Below are 23,507 nucleotides of genomic sequence, written 5' to 3'. Positions count from 1 at the left end.
AAAGCCGCGCGGCTCCGCTCATTGGCTGAACCGGCTGCCGGCTGAGGTTTGGTGGGGGGATTCAAATCCCGTGGGTGTGCGGGTATCTGCCAGGGGTGTCCGTGGCTGTCCGTGTGTGTGTGTGCAGGCATCGTCCGATGGGACTACAAGTCCCATCCGGCTATGCCTGCTACAGTGACAGTGATTGACACATTAGCCAATGATGAGACAGTAGTAGTCCCATCATCCGGCTAATGTGTTGAATGTAAAAAAAAAAAAAAATACATACACACATATACAGTGCATACATACAGACATACAGTACATACAAGTCCTTGATCTGAAACGCGCGTCGGGGCGCATTCCTGCCCGCATCAACATGACCACACAGGTGATTATTTTCTTTGGCACTATTTAGCTCTACTAAGCAATTTGTGGCTCCTTTGCCCAGGTGCTTCATTGCCACTGCGGCTATTATCTACACAGCACCTAGGCTTTTTGGCGCAATCATGGACATTTTATACCTAGCAGACTTGTGAATTTCCACATTGCTGTATTTCTCTTCAGGCTATTACTTATATTGTATTTCCAGTCCTCTTGCGTCAGTACAGACATCTTTTTGTCCACATGAACATGCTCTTTATTGCCACTCTGCTTTTTATCTATGCAGCTTACCTGTTTTACACTGTGATTAATGCAATGTTTATAACATTTTCTAACTGTCATACGTGTGTTTTTTTTTATATTTGCATAGCCATTAGTGCACAGAATCTACCATTTTACCATATAGTGCAGGTAGCACCACTTTTTTCCATTTTTTTCATTTTTTATATATTACATTCTTTTCAACCAATTTTTTTCATTTTTTTGTATCGTGTTATACATGTATCATTGTCAGTTATACATGGGTTGTTCCTTTGGTCTGTTGTGTTTCACGGGCAGACACACACTTCGTGTTGTCATTACCATGTTACCACCCCCTGCTACCTTTTTTTGTCTTCAGTAATAAACGATAACTTTTTGTACCATATACATGTATTGGTTTTCATTTTCACATATTGGACCTCACAGTTTGGTTCGTTCTTTCTTGTCGCAATTTGATCTCTGCCGAATGGTCTGCCATTCACTCCACAGCAAGCATTAGATTATCTATGTTGTACATTACTACTGGTTACTCACCATTTTTGTTGCTTGCTAAGTGAGTAATCTCTTCAATACAACATACAGTACATACAACATACAACATACAGTACAACAGTACATACAGTATATACAACATACAGTACATTCAACATACAGTACATACAACATATAACGTGCAGTACATACAGTGCATACTACATACAGTACATACCACACCACACACAGTACATACAGTACATACAACATACTACATACAGTACATACAACATACAACATACAGTACATACAATATACAGTACATACAACATAACATACAGTACATACAGTACATACAACATAACATACAGTACATACAGTGCATACAACATACTACATACAGTACATACAACATGCAGTACATACAACATACAGTACAGACAACATATAACATACAGTACATACAGTGCATACTACATACAGTACATACAACATACTACATACAGTACATAAAACATACAGTACACACAACATACAGTACATACAATATACAGTACATACAACATAACATACAGTACATACAGTGCATACTACATACAGTACATACAACATACAATATACAGTACATACAACATAACATACAGTACATACAGTACATACAACATACAGTACATACAGTGCATACAACATACTACATACAGTACATACAACATGCAGTACATACAACATACAGTACAGACAACATATAACATACAGTACATACAGTGCATACTACATACAGTACATACAACATACTACATACAGTACATAAAACATACAGTACATACAACATGCAGTACATACAATATACAGTACATACAATCAGGGCCGGACTGGGACAAAAATTCAGCCCAGGCATTTGAAGGTACAGAGGCCCACTTGTCGTATGGTGGTTACACACTAAGGCTAAGTGCACACGTTCAGGATTTTTCGCTTTTTTTTCACGTTTTTTCGCTATAAAAATGCAAAAAAAACCGCTTACATTAAGCATCCTATTAATTAGAATGCATTCCGCAATTTTTGTGCACACTCTGCTTTTTTTTCCGGAGCGGAAACGCATTCCGGAAGAAAACACAGCATGTTCATTATTTTGCGGAATTGCAGGGATTCCGCACACATAGGAATGCATTGATCAACTTACTTTCCACATGGGGTTATGCCCACCATGCAAGAAGTAAGCGGATCACGTGCGGTTGGTACCCAGGGTGGAGGAGAGGAAACTCTCCTCCACGGACTGGGCACCATATCCCTGTAAAAAAAAAAGAATTAAAATAAAAAATATTGATATACTCACCTTCCGATGGCCCCCAGAGTCCTCCCGCCTCTCTGCGGTGCACGCGGCGCCTTCCGTTCCCAGGGATGCTGTGTGCGAAGGACCTGGGATGACGTTGCGGAGGTGTCAGTGCAAGCTTAGTGGAGATGGGATTTCATAAAATCCCATCCACTATGCTATAACATCTGGCCGCTGCGGATAGGACACTGCATCAAATCCACAGCAAATACGCCAAGTGGAAACATACCCTCAGCCATCAGATTTCCTTTAAGATCCCACCGGTGGCATGTCCCATGGTTGACTATTAGACTATGTGCACACGTTGTGGATTTTGCTGCGGATCCGCAGCGGTTTTGACGCTGCGGATTCGCAGCAGCTTTCCATGCATTTACAGTACAATGTAAACCTTTGGAAAACGTAATCCGCAGTGCCCATGCTGCGGAAAAACACAAGGAAACGCTGCGGTTTACATTCCGCAGCATGTCAATTGTTTGTGCGGATTCCGCACCTGCTCCATAACAGGAATCCGCAGGTGTAAAACCGCAGGTGGAATCCGCATAAAAACCGCATAAAAACCGCGTTAATCCATGGCAAATCCGCAGGTAAAATGCAGTGCCTTTTACCTGCTGATTTCTGAAATCCGCTGCGGAAAAATCCGCAGCCATCAAAACTACGTGTGCACATAGCCTTTTCCCTGATTTTGAGAACTATAACTCCCAGCATGTACAGCAGCTCCTATGGCATGCTGGGAGTATAGTTCACCACAGGAGTGGTGATTTTTTGAGCTAGTGCCAAGGAAGAAGAGTGGACACAGCTTTTTTTTCTTAATTCTATTAGAGCTTGCCTCTTAGCTAGTTCCAGGTACAACTCCTGGCTTTCTGTGCTTCTGCTCCATGCACTCAGGGTAAAGTTATCAGCAGCTCCTAAATCCTTTCTGTCCCTGCCGCCTGGCTGGACAGGAGGAAGTGGGCATCTGATGTCCTGACCCGAGGCTGCAGTAAGTGGCAGGGTCCCAGCAGCACAGAAGAGCAGAGCGCGCCTCTCCCCCTGCCCTGTGTCTATGCTACCTCATCATGACAGCTGGTGTTCAGACCATCAGACCGCGGCCATCAACTTCATCCTGTCTAGCGTGGCGGCCATAGTGATTTTAGAAGTGCAGCGCGATCCTGTGCACAAGGCAAGCTGATGCTGCCTAGTGTGCTGGCTGCAGAAAACAGAATGCCGGCTGACAGCGTGAAGGGGGCGACAGATCGAGTGGCCCACTACAGGGACCAGCCCTTCTGGCATTTGCCAGAAATGCCCGATGGCCAGACCGGCCCTGGATACAACATACAGTACATAAAGTAAATACAACATACAGTACATACAACATATAGTACATATGCAGCGCCCCAGAGTCCTGGTCGTTGCAGTACTGTGGCCCCGCCACTATGGGGAGCTATGGTACGTCTGATTGCACTAAGGAGTTTCTCTGACCAGGTACACTCACACCACACTTCACACTCCGGCCACCAGGGGGGGTGGTCCTATCTAGTAGGCCACTCCTCACAACTCTGGTAAAACTGGGGGTTGGACAGGAAGAGAGGGAGAAGTAGCTGGGAAGAGCTAGTGAGAGGACCTGTCAGGGATGGGATCCTGGCAGACTCCTCAGAGCAGAACTAACCAGTGCACAACGGGAATACAGTAAAGAAGTATTGGGACCAGAAGGAGTCGTGCTGTTAGACCGAGGCAACATCCTTCTGAGGCGCAAACAGTCGGTGGCCGGAACGCCGAGCAAGTAAGAGACTTTAAGTACACTGCAAACCACGGCCGGACAGCTAATTACAGGTTGGCTGTCTCACTTAACACCTAAGCAGACAACGGAGGCAGCTGTGGGAGAGGGGCGACTCTAGGGTCCCGGAAGAACTCCAGGCCTACCCCGTCATACGGGTGCGTCCTACCATATCACCTGGAGGACGAAGAGAACGAACAATAGAGACAGACAGAAACAGTTGTGAGGACTATCCCGGGAGCTCAGCAGGGAAGAACTACAACACCCAGCGCTAGCAGGTAGACACTGATTCCCACCTGTAAAGAGAACTTCTGATGTGCCTTTGGACCGGCCGGTCTCTGACAACCCAGTTAACAGCGCTCTGGACTGAGGTCTCCAAAACCTTCAGTAAAGAGGTAAAGAGACTGCAACCTGGTGTCCTTGTTATTTACCGCGACCTGCACCTCACAACTGCACCGTTACAACACCACTTATCGCACCGGACGTCCCCCACTGACAGACAGGGCCACGGACCGGGTCTAGCCACCGTGACAACCCCAGGACTGGGATCCCAGAGGCCCGGCTCCGGGTACCCCTCGGCCCTGCGGCGGTGTGGGGGGCGCTCTAACTTGGCGTCACGAACAGGATTTACTTAAGCCTGAAGAATCAGGTCATGTGTGCCTTGGAACTGTGATTTATTGTGCTTGGACTGTACTTTATTGAAAAGACTGTGTGCTGTGCCATTTACCGCCAAAATTCGCCATTGCCGCGCACGGAGGGAGGAGCCCTAGCTACGCGGGCAGAACCAGCCAAAAGAAGCGCGAAACGGAAAGCGCGGTAAGGCGCCAATCCCGGAAGAGGAACTCCGACCTCCAGCAGGTTAGTGGGAGGAAGGGACAGCCATGTCTGAGTCGGGAGGAGAGGAGGTGGCGGTCGCAGCCGCGGACGTAGGGGCAGCTCCAGTCCACGCAGCGGGCGAAGCCGCGGCCCTAATACCACCACCGGTTGCCGCAGAACCCGCTGTTCCCCTCAGCCAGCCGGACACTGCCGCTAACACAAAAGCCATAATGCCCTTTTCTATGCCGTACCTGCCCGGAGCGGCCTGGCTCCCACGATACTCTGGGGAGTCGCATACATTCACTGACTTTAAGGAAGGGCTCTGCAGCCTGCTCGAGTTCTATCCCCTGACAGAGCCCCAGAAGGTTCATATGATAACTGGCCAACTCTTTGGGGCGGCTCTGAGAGAATTGAAATCCTGGCCCGCTGAGGATAAAGGAACTGCACAACAGATTTTTGCCAAGCTTAAAGCCACCTTTGATACTCGCACTGCTACGGAAATTAAACTGACTTTTTATGGATGCAAACAGAGGCCGCAGGATAGCTTACGGGACTATGCCCTTAATCTCCAGGAGGCGATGCGGGCCATTAAGCAGAGTGACCCCGGCAGCATGCAGGATGAGGATAAACTTCTGAAGGAGCGGTTCATTGAGGGGCTCCTGTGCAGTCACCAGCGGGGCCAATTGCACTTCCTGGCCATGCAAAATCCAGACTTGACTTTTGCGCAGTTCAAAGATAAAGCTATCCAGGCATTGCAGGAGCGACAGCCCAGCCGCGCAATACCACCCAGGCGCCCCGCTCTCACATACCACCAGGAGGTGGCATCGGATACCCCAGATGCCGCGGAGGCCGACGCCCAGAGCTTCGAGGACGACTCCCCTGCAGGACTCCGTCTTCAGATGCAGGAGCTGACCAAGAACGTTGCTGCCCTAGCCCGGACGGTGCAGTCCCTACAGGAGGCCCCCAAGAAAAAGATCCAGCTAGCCTCCGGACCAGAGGATGTTCCCTGGACGCGACAGAAGAGGACCCCACCGACCAGAGGCCGGGACAGCGATCGTTTCCATCAGGACGGACGACCCATCTGCCGCCGATGTCACCAGGTGGGCCATCTTGCAAGGTACTGTCCTTTAAACGAGCAACCCCTGGGGCAAAGGGCCAACCCCCAGGAGTAGGACGGTCAGGCCCGCAGCATTGGAGAACCAAGTATATTGGAGGACGACCAGTTCTCCCTGTAGTGATTGATGGAATCCCCTTGAATGCTTTGCTGGACACCGGTTCTCAGGTGACGACTATACCTTACGTGCTCTACAAACGGTATTGGGAGGACGCTGATATTACTCGTGGCCCTGACGATGATTTCACCATAATCGCCAGTAATGGTCAGCCGTTGCCACAAGTGGGGTATAAGGAGGTCACCATCAAAGTGGGGCGGGTGGAATTGAAAGCCCAAGGGATTGTGATTGTTGATATTGATCGTCGAGAATGTAATCCCATGATGACTCTTGGTACTAATGTTATAGAAAATTGTCTTGCAGAAGTGATTGTTTTGTTGCAACAGGTGGCAGAAACCGCTGGCCACAGTGAGCAACGTGCCCTGCAGAAGGAAATCAGAGCTCTGATGCAGAGACAGCAGGTAGAGCTGACTGGTGGTGAGATTGGTCGTGTCACTGTGAGTGATTCAAACCCCATCGCGATACCCCCCAAGAGTGAAATATTAATATGGTGTCGAGCAGCCATAGGCCTCAGGGGTAAGGACTACCAGGCCTTGGTAGAACCCGTATATTCAGACCATAGGCCTACTGTTCTGACAGCCCGGGGGGTGGTCGACGTCCGTCAGGGGAGAGTGCCCGTACGTGTCCTCAATTGTGGGGAGGAAGAGGTTCACCTCACCAAGTATACCACGCTCGCCAAATTGTTCACTGTCAATAATAATGTGATACAGACACCTGAACCCTTGGTCCCGTCAAACTTGGCGGAGAACAAAGGTTCTGCAGAGCCCTCGAAGGACTGGTGTCGGGAATTGCATGTGGGCACTGACTCTACCCCATCCCATCAAAAACAGGGGGCCTACAGGGTGGTACACGAGTACGAGCAGATATTCAGCAAACACCCCTCAGATTTTGGGCAGGTGAAAGGGATCCAACATCACATCCCCACGGGAGATCACCGACCCATAAAAGAGAGATATCGCCCTGTACCCCCAGCTCATTACCAGTGTGCCAAGGACATGTTGCGGGAAATGAAGGAGGCTGGGGTGGTGAGAGACAGCTGTAGCCCCTGGGCAGCTCCGTTAGTCCTTGTTAAAAAGAAAGATGGTACAATGAGGATGTGTGTTGATTACAGGCAGTTGAATCGCATTACACATAAGGACGCATACCCACTGCCTAGGATAGAGGAGTCTCTGGCTGCCTTAAAATCTGCTAATTACTTCTCTACCTTAGATCTCACCAGTGGGTACTGGCAGGTTCCTGTGGCGGAGGCGGACAAAGAGAAGACGGCCTTCACGACGCCGATGGGTCTCTGTGAGTTCAACTACATGCCCTTCGGATTGTGCAATGCTCCCGGAACGTTCCAGAGGATGATGGAGTGCTGCCTGGGACACCTGAACTTTGAAACCGTGCTGCTATATTTGGATGATGTCATTGTCTTCTCTAAGACCTACGAAGACCACCTGAAGCACCTGGCCGAGGTGTTTGAAGCCCTATCCAACTTCGGCTTAAAGGTGAAACCGTCCAAGTGTCATCTGCTGAAACCTAAAGTGCAGTACCTGGGCCATGTGGTGAGCGCTGAAGGAGTGGCCCCAGACCCCGACAAGGTCACAGTGATTAAGGACTGGCCAAAGCCCAGTGACCTCCACGAAGTCCGGCAGTTCCTCGGGCTGGTAGGCTATTACCGGAGGTTCATTAAGGACTTCACCAAGAAGGCCGCACCCTTGCAAAACCTGTTGGTGGGCCAACCAAAGAAGACCAAGGGGAGGAACACCCCCTTTGATTGGAACGAAGAGCTGGAGGAATCCTTCACCTGTTTGAAGTCGGCACTGACGGGAGAAGAGGTACTGGCTTACCCCGAATACGACCAACCGTTTGTGCTGTACACAGATGCCAGTAATGTGGGATTAGGAGCCGTGCTGTCCCAGGTCCAGAAAGGCAAAGAGAGGGTGATCGCTTACGCCAGCCGGAAACTCCGTCCCACGGAAAGGAACCCTGACAACTACAGTTCCTTTAAGCTGGAATTCCTTGCCATTGTCTGGGCAGTGACAGAGAGGTTCAAACACTACCTGGCCTCCGCGAAATTCACCGTCTTCACGGACAACAATCCGCTAACGCATCTGGATACTGCCAAACTTGGGGCCTTAGAGCAGCGGTGGATGGCCCGGCTATCCAACTACAATTTCACCATCAAGTACCGGGCAGGACACAAGAATGCCAATGCCGATGCCTTGTCCCGAATGCCCAATTTGCCAGAAGCGGGAGAAGACCCGGAGGCACTTGAAGAGGTGGAGCTGCCTGCATTCCATCACCCCAAAGCCACCCAAAACTCTCATCAGGTGAAGAATAGGCACAAGAACCAACCGGATGCCACGCTCAATCCCCTGCCCCACCACGGATGGGCAGAAACCCAGGATAGTGACCCCGCGGTCCGTCAGGTGAAGGAGCTCTTGACGCAGGCTGGGTTGCACCCTGGCCCAGATGATCCACAAGAAACCCAACAGCTGTGGAAGGGGAGAAGCAAACTGTTTATCCATGGCAAGTTGTGCAGGAGGAGCATCGACCCACGTACTCATGAATTGGTGTGGCAGATAGTGGTGCCAAGGCGAGATGCGCCCATGGTTCTGGGAGCCTACCATGATGGAGCCGGACACTTCGGATGGAGGAAGCTAGAGAAGCTGCTCCGAGGGAGGTTCTATTGGATTGGCATGAAGAGAACCATTGAGAAGTGGTGTCGGGAGTGTGGTCCATGTAGTCTGCGCAGGAAGGACCGTGACAGTCAACGGGCTCCCCTGCAGCCTATCATCACCAAACGGCCGCTCGAATTGGTCGCGCTGGATCATGTGAAGCTGACACCTAGCCGGTCGGGCTATATCTACGCCCTTACCATCGTGGACCACTACTCCAGGTTTTTGGTGGTTGTGCCTGTCAAGGATCTAACGGCTAGGACTGCCGCCAGGGCCTTCCAGCAGCACTTTTGTAGGCCCCATGGCTACCCAGAGAAGGTACTGACCGACCAGGGACCTGCCTTTGAAGCAGAAGTGTTCCAAGAATTCTGCCAGCTGTACGGGTGTAAGAAGATCAGAACCACCCCGTACCACCCTCAAACCAACGGGATGTGCGAGAAGATGAACCAGGTAGTGATCGATTTATTGAAGACCTTGCCTGTGGAGGAACGGAACCTGTGGCCGACAAAGTTGCCTGACCTGGTGGATATGTACAACCACATCCCAGTAAGTTCCACCAACTGTACTCCAGCGTACCTGATGCGAGGAAGGTCTAGTCGGTTACCCGTTGATCTGGACATGGGGGTCCTAGTACCCGAAGATACCTCGCCGGAGGCAGATTGGGATACAGAAAGGCAGCGAAGATACCGCGAAGTACAGGAGTGTGTAGAGAGAAGTCTCGCCCAGGCTAGGCAGAAACAAGAAAAGGACTACAATCAACACGCTCCTGCGATTCCCCTGTCACCTGGTGAGCAAGTGCTTAAACGAAAGAGGAGGTTACACAAGCTCGATGACCAATGGGAAGCGGAACCGTATACCATCTTGCCATCCGACTTCGACAACACTAAGGTCTGTCTCATCAGCAAGGACAGAGGGGAGACCTCGACAGCGGTATCCAGGAATCACCTTAAGGTCTGCCCCGATAAGTTGAAAGAGAGGGGCACGGCCCCAGAAATCTCCCCGCCGGTGGAAAAGGAGAAAATGTTCCATACTGTCCTTGGTGACTTTCCCCAGTCCTGGACTCAGATAAACCAAGCCGTTGTGGTACCTGTCGTAATGTTTCAACAGCCGGACCCGCCAGAAACAATGGTGGTACCAGATCATCTGGCTCCACTACCTCAACAAGCCTTACCTGATGAAGCCCTGCCAATCGTTGAACCGGCAAGTCCTCCCTCTGCTATCAGTGAATCTGCTGTACCCACTGTTGACAACTGCAGCTCTGAGAGCCCCAACCTGCCAGTGCTACCCAGACTCACTAGAAGTGTAGTTAGAAGACAGCGCACTACACCAGCGGTAGCAAGCATAGCGGGCCCTGTTAGGCCAATAGCAACCCCTGCGCTGCGAAGGTCCACACGCAGCACTCAAAATCAAACCCCCCTCCGCTACAAAACTTGGAGGTATTAATAAGGGCTGCTATTTAATTGTAAATGGTTGTATATATATATCTTTTTGTTACAGGTTTTTAAATGGACACTAGAGTAATGGACGGTGAATTGCTCAAAAACTTTCAAAAAGGGGGGCCCCTTTGTTTACCCGGGGTCCCCGCTGTTTCAACCACTGAACTGAGAGTCATAAACTGTGCATGACCTAACTTTCGCAACGTTCAAGAGTCCTCACCTCCCGTAAAGGGAAGCATTGTTATGTTTAATTGTTTATGCTATTTCAAAATGTTGTGTGTTTCCTGTTAACATGTATTTTTGTTCTTGTTTTCCCAGTCCCGGAGTACTGGATTTAACCGGGGGGGAGTGCAGCGCCCCAGAGTCCTGGTCGTTGCAGTACTGTGGCCCCGCCACTATGGGGAGCTATGGTACGTCTGATTGCACTAAGGAGTTTCTCTGACCAGGTACACTCACACCACACTTCACACTCCGGCCACCAGGGGGGGTGGTCCTATCTAGTAGGCCACTCCTCACAACTCTGGTAAAACTGGGGGTTGGACAGGAAGAGAGGGAGAAGTAGCTGGGAAGAGCTAGTGAGAGGACCTGTCAGGGATGGGATCCTGGCAGACTCCTTAGAGCAGAACTAACCAGTGCACAACGGGAATACAGTAAAGAAGTATTGGGACCAGAAGGAGTCGTGCTGTTAGACCGAGGCAACATCCTTCTGAGGCGCAAACAGTCGGTGGCCGGAACGCCGAGCAAGTAAGAGACTTTAAGTACACTGCAAACCACGGCCGGACAGCTAATTACAGGTTGGCTGTCTCACTTAACACCTAAGCAGACAACGGAGGCAGCTGTGGGAGAGGGGCGACTCTAGGGTCCCGGAAGAACTCCAGGCCTACCCCGTCATACGGGTGTGTCCTACCATATCACCTGGAGGACGAAGAGAACGAACAATAGAGACAGACAGAAACAGTTGTGAGGACTATCCCGGGAGCTCAGCAGGGAAGAACTACAACACCCAGCGCTAGCAGGTAGACACTGATTCCCACCTGTAAAGAGAACTTCTGATGTGCCTTTGGACCGGCCGGTCTCTGACAACCCAGTTAACAGCGCTCTGGACTGAGGTCTCCAAAACCTTCAGTAAAGAGGTAAAGAGACTGCAACCTGGTGTCCTTGTTATTTACCGCGACCTGCACCTCACAACTGCACCGTTACAACACCACTTATTGCACCGGACGTCCCCCACTGACAGACAGGGCCACGGACCGGGTCTAGCCACCGTGACAACCCCAGGACTGGGATCCCAGAGGCCCGGCTCCGGGTACCCCTCGACCCTGCGGCGGTGTGGGGGCGCTCCACATACAGTGCATACAACATACAGTACATACAGTACATACAACATACAGTACATACAGCATACAGTACATGCAATATACAGTACATTTTTATTATTATTATTATTCATTTTTATAGCGCCATTTATTCCATGGCGCTGTACATGTGAAATACGGGGCAAATATAGACAAATACATTAGACATGAGCAAAAAACAAAACAAAACAAGGCACACGGGTACATAAGGAGGGAGGACCCTGCCCGCGAGGGCTCACAATCTGCAGGGGATGGGTGATGATACACTAGGAGAGGGCAGAGCTGGTTGTGCGGCGGTTCAGTAGGTTCAGGATCACTGCAGGCTGTAGGCTTGTCGGAAGAGGTGAGCCTTCAGGTTCTTTTTGAAAGTTTCTATGGTAGGCGAGAGTCTGATGTGCTGGGGTAGAGAGTTCCAGAGTATGGGGGAAGCACGGGAGAAGTCTTGGATGCGGTTGTGGGAAGAAGAGATGAGAGGGGAGTAGAGAAGGAGGTCTTGAGAGGATCGGAGGTTGCGTGTTGGTAGGTACCGGGAGATCATGTCACAGATGTATGGAGGAGATAGGTTGTGGATGGCTTTGTAGGTCATTGTGAGGGTTTTGAACTGGAGTCTCTGGGCAATAGGAAGCCAGTGAAGGGCTTGGCATAGGGGAGAGGCTGGGGAATAGCGGGGAGACAGGTAGATTAGTCGAGCAGCAGAGTGTAGGATGGATTGGAGTGGTGCCAGAGTGCTAGAGGGGAGTCCAGAGAGTAGGAGGTTGCAGTAGTCGAGGCGGGAGATGATAAGGGCATGCACTAGTGTTTTTGTGGTGTCACGGTCAAGGAATGCGCGGATCCGGGAAATATTTTTGAGTTTGAGGCGGCAGGAGGAGGCAAGGGCTTGGATATGTGGCTTGAAAGAGAGGGCAGAGTCGAGGATCACCCCGAGGCACCGGGCGTGTGGGACTGGGGAAAGTGAGCAGCCATTGACATTGATGGATAGGTCTGGTGGAGGGGTAGAGTGAGATGGGGGAAAGATGATGAATTCTGTTTTGTCCATGTTCAGTTGTAGAAAGCGAGCAGAAAAGAAGGCTGAAATAGCAGACAGACAGTGCGGGATTTTGGTAAGGAGGTGAGGTCAGGTCCGGATAGGTAGATCTGCGTGTCATCAGCATAGAGATGGTACTGCATACCGTGGGATTCTATGAGCTGTCCCAGACCGAAGGTGTAGATGGAGAAGAGTAGGGGTCCTAGAACAGAGCCTTGAGGAACACCGACTGACAAGGGGCGAGGTGAGGAGGTGGTGTGGCGGAGGGAGACACTGAATGTCCGATCTGTCAGATATGATGAGATCCAGGAAAGGGCCAAGTCTGTGATGCCAAGAGATGAGAGGATTTGTAGCAGAAGGGAGTGGTCCACAGTGTCAAAGGCAGAAGACAGGTCCAGGAGAAGGAGGACAGAGTAGTGTCGCTTGTTCCTGGCAGTTAGTAGGTCATTGGTGACTTTAGTTAGGGCAGTTTCAGTTGAGTGATGGGAACGGAAGCCAGATTGTAATCGATCAAAGAGGGAGCAGGAGGAGAGGTGAGAGGACAGTTCAAGATGGATGTGTTGCTCCAGCAATTTGGAGGCATAAGGAAGAAGAGATATCGGGCGATAGCTAGACACAGAGGATGGGTCGAGGGAGGGCTTTTTGAGGATGGGTGTGATCTTGGCATGTTTGAAGGATGAGGGGAAGACACCTGTTGTGAGTGAGAGGTTGAAGAGGTGCGTTAGGGTTGGGATGAAGACCGTGGAAAGGTTAGGGATGAGGTGAGATGGGAGCGGGTCGAGCGTGCAGGTGGTGAGGTGTGATCTCGACAGGAGGGTGGAGAGCTGATCTTCTGTCATGGTGGAGAAGCTGGTTTTGGAGGAGCAGGGGTGAGCAGCTAAGAGGGGCAGTGGGCGCTGTGGGCCAAAGCTTTCTCTGATCGTATCGATCTTCTGTTTAAAGAAAGAGGCAAAGTCTTCAGCAGAAATGAGAGGGGAGGGAGGGGGTGCAGGGGGACGGAGTAGAGAATTGAAAGTGTTGAAAAGCTGTTTAGGGTTGTGAGACAGGGAGGATATGAGAGATGAGAAGTAAGTTTGTTTTGCGGCAGTGAGCGCGGACTTGAAGCTGGCGAGGGACTGCTTGTATGCGGTGAAGTGGTCAGCAGAGCGGGATCGCTTCCATCTTCGCTCAGCGATCCTGGAAGCCCGTCTCAGTTCTTTAGTCAGGCTGGTCAGCCAGGGCTGCCTGTTGACTGTACAAGTTTTGCTATGCATGAGCGGGGCGGCCGAATTGAGTGTTGCTGTTATTGTGGCGTTATAAAAAGCAGCAGCAGCATTTGTGTCATGAAGGGAGGCTATGTCGGTAAGAGGGAGAAGGGACTCAGAGAGTGATTGTAAGTTGAGATGTTTGAGATTTCTGCGAGGGAGTTCGTGGAGTGGGGGTTGCACACTAGGAGAGGAGAGGGAAGAGAATGTCAGTAGGTTGTGGTCAGACAGGGGGAGGGGTGAGTTAGTGAGATTAGTAAGGGAGCAGAGGCGGGTGAAGACGAGGTCCAGCGTGTGGCCATCTTTGTGAGTGGCCTCAGAGGACCATTGAGTGAGGCCAAAGGAGGCAGTCAGTGATAAAAGTTTAGAGGCAGCTGAGGTGGAAGTGTCAATCGGGATATTGAAATCACCCATGATGATAGTGGGGATGTCAACAGAGAGGAAATGAAGTAGCCATGTGGTGAAGTGGTCCAGAAAGGTGGAGATGGCTAGTTCTGGGGGGCGGTAGATGACAGCCAGCTGGAGGTTGGAGGGGGAATAGATGCGGATGGAGTGCACCTCAAATGAGGGAAGAGTAGCGGAGGGTGGTAGCGGGATTGGAGTGAAGGAGCAGGTGTCAGACAGGAGCAAGCCAACCCCTCCACCACGTTTGTTGGTGGAGCGAGAGGTGTGAGAGAGGTGGAGACCGCCGTAGGAAAGCGCAGCTGGAGAGGCTGAGTCAGAGGGGGTGAGCCAGGTTTCCGTGATGCCAAGGAAGGAGAGTTTGTTGGTGATGAAGAGGTCATGGATAAATGGCAGTTTGTTGCAGACGGAGCGTGCGTTCCATAGTGCTCCAGGTAAGGGGACCGGGGGAGTGGGGGCTGGATGAATGGGTATGAGGTTGTCATGGTTGGGAAAACGTGCGGAGGATCGAGGTAGGGGGTTAGAAATGAGCGTGGGGATGTGTTGAGGTGGGCCGGGATTTGGGGATACATCACCGGCAATGAGGAGTAGCAGACAGAGCGTTAGAAGGTGGGAGCAGGATAGGACATGATGTGGCCGTGTGTGTCTGGAGAAAAAGGATTGTATGTGGAGGAACAGTTCTGAGGATAAGGTGAGATGGCTGGGGAGGATGGAGGAAGAAATGACTAGTTCCTTACAAGGTGGAGGGATTGCAGGAGATTGTAAGAAAGAAAGTAGTATGGGGGTGAATGAGAAAAGAAACCAAAACATTGTAGAGGTTGGTGTTCTGTTACCTTCCAGTCAATTCCAGTCCAATTCAGTCTAATTCAACATGCAACATACAGTACATGCAACATACAGTACATACAATACATAAAACTTACAACATACAACATACAGTGCATACAACATGCAGATTCATACAACATACAGTACATACAGCATACAGTACATACAAAATATAGCATACAGTACATACAGTGCATACAACATACAGTACATGCAACATACAGTACATACAATACATACAACATACAGTACATACTATACATACAACATACAGTACATACAACATACAGTACATACAGTACATACAACATACAGTAAATACAGTACATACAATGTACAGTACATACAGTTCATACAACATACAGTTCATACAACAAACAGTACATACAACATACAGTACATATACACAACACATACAGTGCATACAGTACATACAAAATAGAGTACATACTCATCAATCACCTTGATCCCGAAGCCCTTGCTCACCTGTAAAAAAATAATAAGATAATAAACCAACAATATACTCCCTGATCTGCAGAAATCCAATTAATTGCCATAAAGTGAGAGCCTGAACTCAGGTAACTTCTTCAGTGATGCACTGCAGGAGCCATTGTCTCCTGTCAGTGTGTCACTGGGAGGCTTATAGAGCAGTGACATCACCTGATGTCACTGTTCTATAGGGGAAATTGTCGTGGGACATTCGTTATTAATTGGACTGCGTCGAACAGGGAGTTTACGGTTGGTTTATTATTTTGAATTTGTTACAGGCGATCGAGGGCATTGCAGGAATTAGGCGTGTTTGTAAGTATGGTGAAATTAAGAATATTAAAATACTTTTTTTCTGGCTGTGTCTTTTTTTTTTAACTCTTTCACTACTATAGGATTAGTAATGGATAGGAATTTTATTGACGCCTCTCCATTATTAACCGGGCTTAATGTCACCTTACAGTACAAAGGTGACATTAACCCCTCATTACCTCATATCCCACCGCTACACGGGAGTGGGAAGAGAGGGGCTAAGTGCCAGAATTGGTGCATCTTACAGAAAGGCCGTTTCTGGGGCAGCTGTGGGCTGGTATTTGTAGCCGGGGAGGCAAATATCTATGGCCCCTCTCTAGGCTATTAATAGCCCACAGCTGTCTGCCTAGCCTTTCTGGCTATAAAATACAGGTGGACCCCACGTCATTTTTTGGGGGGTCCCCCTATTTTAATAGCCAGTAAAAGCTACGCAGACAGAAAATTTTCTTGCACAGAAAATTGCACGGGAGCCCACTCCATTTTTTTTCCCGTTTTTTTTTTTTTTTTAAATTAAACATGTTCATTAATAAACATTGGTCTTGCTATTATATATCTATTGATAGATGTAGATAGATATATAGATAGTTAGATATATGGATAGATAGCTAGATATATCTATCCATATATCTATCTACATCTATCCATAGATATATCTATAGATAGATATATGAGTAGATATATCTATCTATCTATCCCATATCTATCTATCTATCTATCTATCTATCTATCTATCTATCTATCTATCTATCTATCTATCTATCTATCCCATATCTATCTATCTATTGATAGATAGATAGAAGGAATGAGATAGATAGACAGATAGATAGATACAATAGATAGATAGATATGGGATAGATAGAAGGAATGAGATAGATAGATATTCCTTCTATCTATCTATCTATCTATCTATCTATCTATCTATCTATCTATCTATCTATCTATCTATCTATCTATCTTTATATCTATCTACCTGTCTATCTGTGTGTAATGGAGTGTGGGTTGGATAAATGTAAAAGAGGAGGTTGGACAAGAAATGACATCACAAATCTTTTTTTTTTTTGCTCAATAATACATCTTTATTTAGTTTTCAAAAACGCATACAAAAACGCATAAAAAATGCATCAAAACCGCGCAAAAAAACGCATAAAAAATCACCCGCATTTTCTGCCAAGAGATGCGGATTCAGTGCGGAAAAATCCGCAGGCAAATCCGCAACGTGTGCACATACCCTGAATCCCGCACCGCTCAAAGCCGCGCGGCACCGCTCATTGGCTGAGCTGCCGCCAGCTGAGCCAATGAGTGGCACGGGATTCAAATCCCCCGCCAAAGCCACGCTGCACCACTCATTGACTTAGCTGCCCGCCGGCTCAGCCAATGAGCGGTGCGGGATTCAAATGCCCCGCCGGCTGAGCCAATGAGCGGTGCCGCATGAGATTTGAATCCCCCGCCAAAGCCGCGCGGCACCGCTCATTGGCTGAGCCGCCCGCCGGCTGAGCCAATGAGCGGTGTCGCGTGGGATTCAAATCCCCCGCCATGGCACGCGGCATTGGCTGAGTGATGCCACGCGGCTTTGGCAGGGGTTTGAATCCTGCGCCGCTCATTGGCTCAGCCGCCGGCAGCTCAGCCAATGAGCGGTGCCGTGCGGCTTTGGTGGGGGATTTGGCCGGCTGAGCCAATGAGCGTGCCGCGTGGGATTTGAATCCCCCGCCACAGCTGGCGACCAATCAGCTGCTAGCGGTATTGGTGCCAGATTTAAATACCGCTAGCAGCTGATGTGATTGGTCGCCCGCCGCTGGGTTGCCGAACTATAAGCTGTTAGCAGTATTGCCGATCTCCCGGCGGTGTCTGCGCGGGAGATTGTGTTTAAAATCTCCTGTCGGGAGATCGGCAATACCGCTAACAGCTGATAGTTTGGCAACCCGGTGGCAGGCGACCAATCACATCAGCTGCTAGCGGTATTCAAATCTGCACTGCTCCTGTTAGCCCCACTAAGGATACACAGATGTTTATTTCACCGCACTCTCGATGCAATAGCATCGGGCCTTTTTCTAGTATGTAATAATATCATATACTACATGCTTCTGTTAGCACATAGGTCAGTTCCACTAATATGGTCAATTTTGGACCTAATGCAAATGATTGTTTAGTCCATCACTAAGATGTATCACTATTCATTCCAGTTCTGTGGTCTAACATGTAACCTCTGGCTGTCACCTCTCATTACTCACTTGATGACTGCAGCTATACCCTGTGGACAAATCTGTCTTGCAGGGATGAGTCCTGCAATCTCCAGACCACAATATGACAGAAGATACTCCCCTGAGTCACCATGGTTAGTCACCTCCCGTGGTGCATGAATCATGAAGGCCGCACATTTAGAGAAACCTCTTTTCCAAATAAACATTTTAGCTGTAGTACAATAAACTGTCAAACATGTGGGGGGTCTAGCATAAGGGGGATCTTTTTTAGGTCACTTTTGCTGCAAACTTTTCTAATTATTTGCACCAAGGTTATTACACTGTTGCACGTAGTTCGATAAATCTGGTGGATTTTTACATATAACAATTCCATCCAGAGATTTTTCTTCAACACACATACACCTAGCCAACAACAAATCAAGAAAATTCAATTCATCCCAGACTCCCATTGTCTCCATTGCTCCAGTTGCAGATTTCAGCTTTCAGAATACAGTCTAAATGCACACATTAAAGGAAATGTGTCACAGGGTTTTTGCCACCTAATCTGACAGCATCAAAATGTAGAGACAGAGATCCTGATTCCAGTGCTTTGTCACTTACTGTGCTGCTTAGTATAAAATATTGCTTTATCAGCAGGAGATTATCACTAGAGGAGTAGTAAACCTGCTGCCGTGTAGTGCAAACCCACACCCCCATTGATTGGCAGCTTTCTGCCTATGCACAGTATACAAAGAAAGCTGCCAATCAGTCGTGTGGGGGAGGTTATGCGGAACTCAGCATTCAGAGCACTGGTAGATCTGCAGCAGATCTTTATGAAAACTGCAGTAATAAGTAAAGTAAGAGCTACATTGCCGAAATCAGAGTCTTACCCTACATCATGCTTCTCCCAGATGGGTTAGCAAAAACCTGGTGACAGTTTCCATTAAACAAAGTCTAACAGTTAACGTGCCATCATACACTGTCTGTTGAATCTTTTCCTCAGCATAAGCCTGCAGCTATTGTATACTCCAGAAGCACCACTGTCCAGTTTTGATGCTGACGTGCTAATTATAGGCACTTTTGACAGTGGACAGGGGGTCAGCATTATTACAGACAGAATTGCAATGATAGCTGACATTCTGTAATAATTGCTGCTAGTTTGACAGAGGCCAAGTGCAGAAAAGCCCAAATAGCAGGTTCAGTTTTAGTCTCTAAAATACCAAACAGGTCTATAGAGAACCCAAATTCTCTTGATATAGGGTGGTACCATGAATAACATTTTTGGATCATTTTTAAGTCCTCTTTTTGTGGTTTTGCGGTTTAGTGTTAGGACTCGCAAGTGTGAGGACTCTTGACGCGGGTCGCGAGCTTGCATATCTTGGCCAAATATCGACTAATACCTCACATATTTTTACATGTAATATCTACACTTTATTTCAGGGTGCAGTTGGGCCTATTTGGTCTTGTAAATTGTGGTGTCTGTTCACACGGGATGCATTTGGATAGCGCTGGGCAGCCCGCCTTATCGAACAGTATGGGCGTCACTAATAGGCTGTAAGCCAGATGCTGTGCATCACCTGTATGCGAACAGCGCCACATACCAGCCTCTATTGTGCAGTATTATACCAAGCAACCACCCCTCCATGGACTGGTAGGCCGAGAGTGGTTGCCTCATTGGTAATTCTGCACCTGTGTTGCCGCCATCGTAACTACATGGGTCCACTGCATCCTGAGTGCATTTGCAGCGCCCCAGAGTCCTGGTCGTTGCAGTACTGTGGCTCCACCACTAAGGGGAGCTATGGTACGTCTGATGGCACTGAAGGAGTTCATCTGACCAGGTATCACAGACACCAATACATTTCACAGCCGGGCCTCCAGGGGGAGCTAAGGGTTCTATTCACTAGGCCACTCCCCACCATTGTGGGTAAACTGGGGGTCAGGCAGGAAGTTAGCTCAGAAAGCTGACTGGGTTGGAACCAGGCAACACCTTGTGGCAGAGGGTGTTGTGGGAGAAGATTCGGTAGGGTCCCTGTCAGGGGTGGGATTCTGACAGAGGCTTGGCAACTTGAGCGAACGTAACGGGACCGTGCCTGCTCCGGGTAGCGGCGGTGCCCAAGGAGGGATTGGAAGCGAGATAGATTGTGCTGAGTGAGAAACGAGATCAAAGCAACAAGGAGAATACCAGTAGGGGTCGTGCTGTGAGACCGAGGCAACATCCTACTGAGGCGCAATACCGGTGGCCGGAACGCCGAGGGAGTATTACAATATTCAGCTTCAAGCAATACTCTAAACCAACGGCAGGACAGTCAGTCTAAGGCGGGCTGTCTCACCTAAATCACGTATGCAGTCTTGGGGGGCAACTTGTGGAGAGGGGCGACTCTAGGGTCCCGGAAGAGCTCCGAGCCTACCCGTCATACGGGTGCCGTCCCAACCAGAACATCAGGGAGGGACGGAGGATTAGCAGAACATCATCTAATCGAGTTGTGAGGGAACTTAAGAAACGGACACAACAGTTGTGGGGACTTTCCGTAAGCACAGCAGGGAAGGACCACAACACATAGCGCTAGCAGGAAGGCGCAGATTTCCACCTGTTAAGAGAACTCTGGAGGTGCCATTGGACTGGCCGGACTTGCGCAGCCTGGTTATCCGGATTCCGGACTGAGGACCCAGAGATCTTCAGTAAAGAGGTAAAGAGACTGCAACCTGGTGTCCTCATTATTTACTGCACCGCACCACTACAGCATCACCACCACCATCATCTACCCACATCTATTACTGTACGCCCCTCAGCAGGGTCACGGACCGGGTCTAGCCACCGTGACAACCCCAGAGCAGAGACTCAGAGGCCCGGTACCGGGTACCCCTCGGCCCTGCGGCAGTGGGGGCGCTACACATTTGTCTGGAGGCCTGGGCAGGTAAACATCGCTGCCTTTTTTCTGTTATCATGAATAAAACCCCAGGTATCAGACACTTATGGCATAACAAGGATCATCTTGTTACCCTTTAACGACCAGAGGAATTTTTGTGTTGCATTTTAATTTTTTGCTCCCCTTTTCCCAGAGCCATAACTTTTTTATTTTTTGGTTAAAATGGCTATGAGAAGGCTTATTTTTTGCAGGACGAGTTGTACTTTTGAAAGACACCATTGGTTTTCACAAATCATGTACTGAAAAAAGGGAAAAAAAATCCAAGTGCGGTGAAAATGCAAAAAAAGTGCAATTTCACAGTTTTTTTTTTACTAGGTTCACTAAATGCTAAAACTGACCTGCCATTATGATTCTCCATGTCAATACGCGTTCATAGACACCAAACATGTTTAGGTTCTTTTCTTTTGATCTCCCGTTATTGCATCTTAGGCTACTTTCACACTAGCGTCGTGCACTGCACGTCGCAATGCGATGTGCCGACGCAACGACGCTAGCGTTGAAAGCGCCGCACAACGGGGGCAGCGGATGCAGTTTTTCAACGCATCCGCTGCCCCATTGTGAGGTCCGGGGAGGAGGGGGCGGATTTCTGGCCGCGCATGCGCGGTCGGAAATGGCGTACACGTTGCACAAAAAACGTTACATTGGAGTACTACTATATTACGCCTGATGTCGGAAAGGGGTTAAGCATATATGTTTCCTGGTAGATTGGGGGAATGTTATGTACAGCAGGTTGAGCACCCTTCTATTTAAATTATAACTTAAAAGGTAACATCATTGAAAATGAAGTTATATATTTTATGGGCTGTAATGTGTTGACGCCTGTACTGATCGATCAAAATGCTGCTCTGAATGCACATCTCCTCCATGAGCTGCACAGTGTGGTGTACAGGATGAATATTAAGTCTATGGGTCTGTACATAATATATATAATTTTATATATTTTTATAATTAGTATATGTTTAAATAAATATTGATTTTTTTTGGATTATACTCTCAGGTGGTGGTTCATTTCCCCCCATGTCCAGTGTTATCTATATATTTGAGTTCTCTTGTCCTTAATTAAACTCATGTTTGGGCGTTTTTGTGTAAAGAAATTGTAAAATGCAGCATTTATTTTCATCCAATTCCATTTATAAGTGTGCTTTTTTTCTCATACCAAAGTCCAAATCCTTGTGTAATTTCTGCAGCTGCCACTAGGGTGTGCATAACAGTATGGAGTAGCTCCCTCTAGTGGTGGCTGCCGTAAGCCAGAATATAAGTAGAGTACATGTCCACATTGGAAATTTGGAGCTATGTATCAGAAAAAAAAAGCTCTAACTGCTAATTAACGATATATTGTGAAGTGAATGATCACAGTAAAAAAAATGAATGTGGACATTTGCTTTAGTTTACAAAAGTATGGATGACTTTAGTTTCATTATTATTTCAAGGAAAAAATAGTCTTTTAATAATATTAATTAACAGAATTATATCAGCCAATGATTAGTCCAATATTTACTGATATCTCTCCTTTTTAGCATCTATTTTGTATCAGAATAATGTAATCGTAGCAGCAAATGTGCATTTTCTATTATTACAGAGCAAGCAAGATGCTTTACCCTTGATCATTAATGAGCAGTTTTAATGAGGCCAGGATATTCTTGCACAGGTTAACTAGAAAGGCACATCAGAATAGCACTGTGACTGTGTGTGACACTTTTCTTCTGTAATCACAATATTGAATTGATAACGGCTTGCTTGCTGGCATTATACAGGAAGCATATAACTAAGTCTATGCGCATACAAGTATGGCAGACCTAATTAATTTTAGAAATATGGCTCTAATCTCAATTCCTTCCCATGTGTATTGCTATAATATCATAAAATGTGTTTCCAATGCTTGTGTCTGCGACATACCTTTCTCCACGTGGGGAGACGTTTTTATAACCCTTTAGAAAGGATATATTGATTTTCAATCATCTGGAACCTCGGATTCCTCATGTGTATCTATGTCTATTGACACTTCTCAACCCTTAACTCTAGTCAGATGCTCAGGCTTTGCCATTGCTAGCATTTATTTCTAGACGAGTGAAGGCGGTGTGTTGAAGTGTGATCCCCTGCACCATTTTTAATATCAGCAAATGTGATATAAAAAGACTTAGTTTGGGGTCTTACAATTTACCCTTTAAATAATGTTGAGGTTCCTTACACATAACATCTCAGTATTGAAGGGGCAGCAACGCATCTTTTTATCAGCACAATAACGTCGTCTTAGATAGTACTGCCTTCTTGTCTCTTTTTGATGATTATGTAGATTTAGATCCCAGTCTCTTTCAGTTAATGATGTTGGTATAGTTAGTGCAGCCCTCTAGTCTTTGTCTGTTAAGGATATACGTGCATGCCGAAATCCAGTCCCATCTTTTCTGTTTATGGTGCAGTCATATA

At 48.0% G+C, this 23,507-nt stretch overlaps 1 protein-coding gene across 4 annotated transcripts in view; it reads right to left on the bottom strand.

Moving 5' to 3' along the window:
• Positions 1 to 23,507, bottom strand: part of SPHKAP (SPHK1 interactor, AKAP domain containing) — a 450,379-nt gene that overhangs the window by 199,775 nt on the left and 227,097 nt on the right. Inside the window, exon 2 of one of the 4 annotated variants that reach the window (XM_077291149.1) lies at positions 15,633 to 15,667. The exons of the other annotated variants lie outside the window; for them this stretch is intronic. The gene's annotated coding sequence lies outside the window, so the exon portion shown is untranslated. The remainder of the gene's footprint in view (positions 1 to 15,632; positions 15,668 to 23,507) is intronic. 4 annotated transcript variants of the gene reach the window in all.

Source organism: Ranitomeya variabilis, chromosome 2 (assembly GCF_051348905.1).
Source record: "Ranitomeya variabilis isolate aRanVar5 chromosome 2, aRanVar5.hap1, whole genome shotgun sequence".
Taxonomy (NCBI): Eukaryota; Metazoa; Chordata; class Amphibia; order Anura; family Dendrobatidae; genus Ranitomeya; species Ranitomeya variabilis.
The sequence above is the reverse complement of the archived record's forward strand: the minus strand, read 5'-3'. Positions and strand labels throughout refer to the sequence as shown.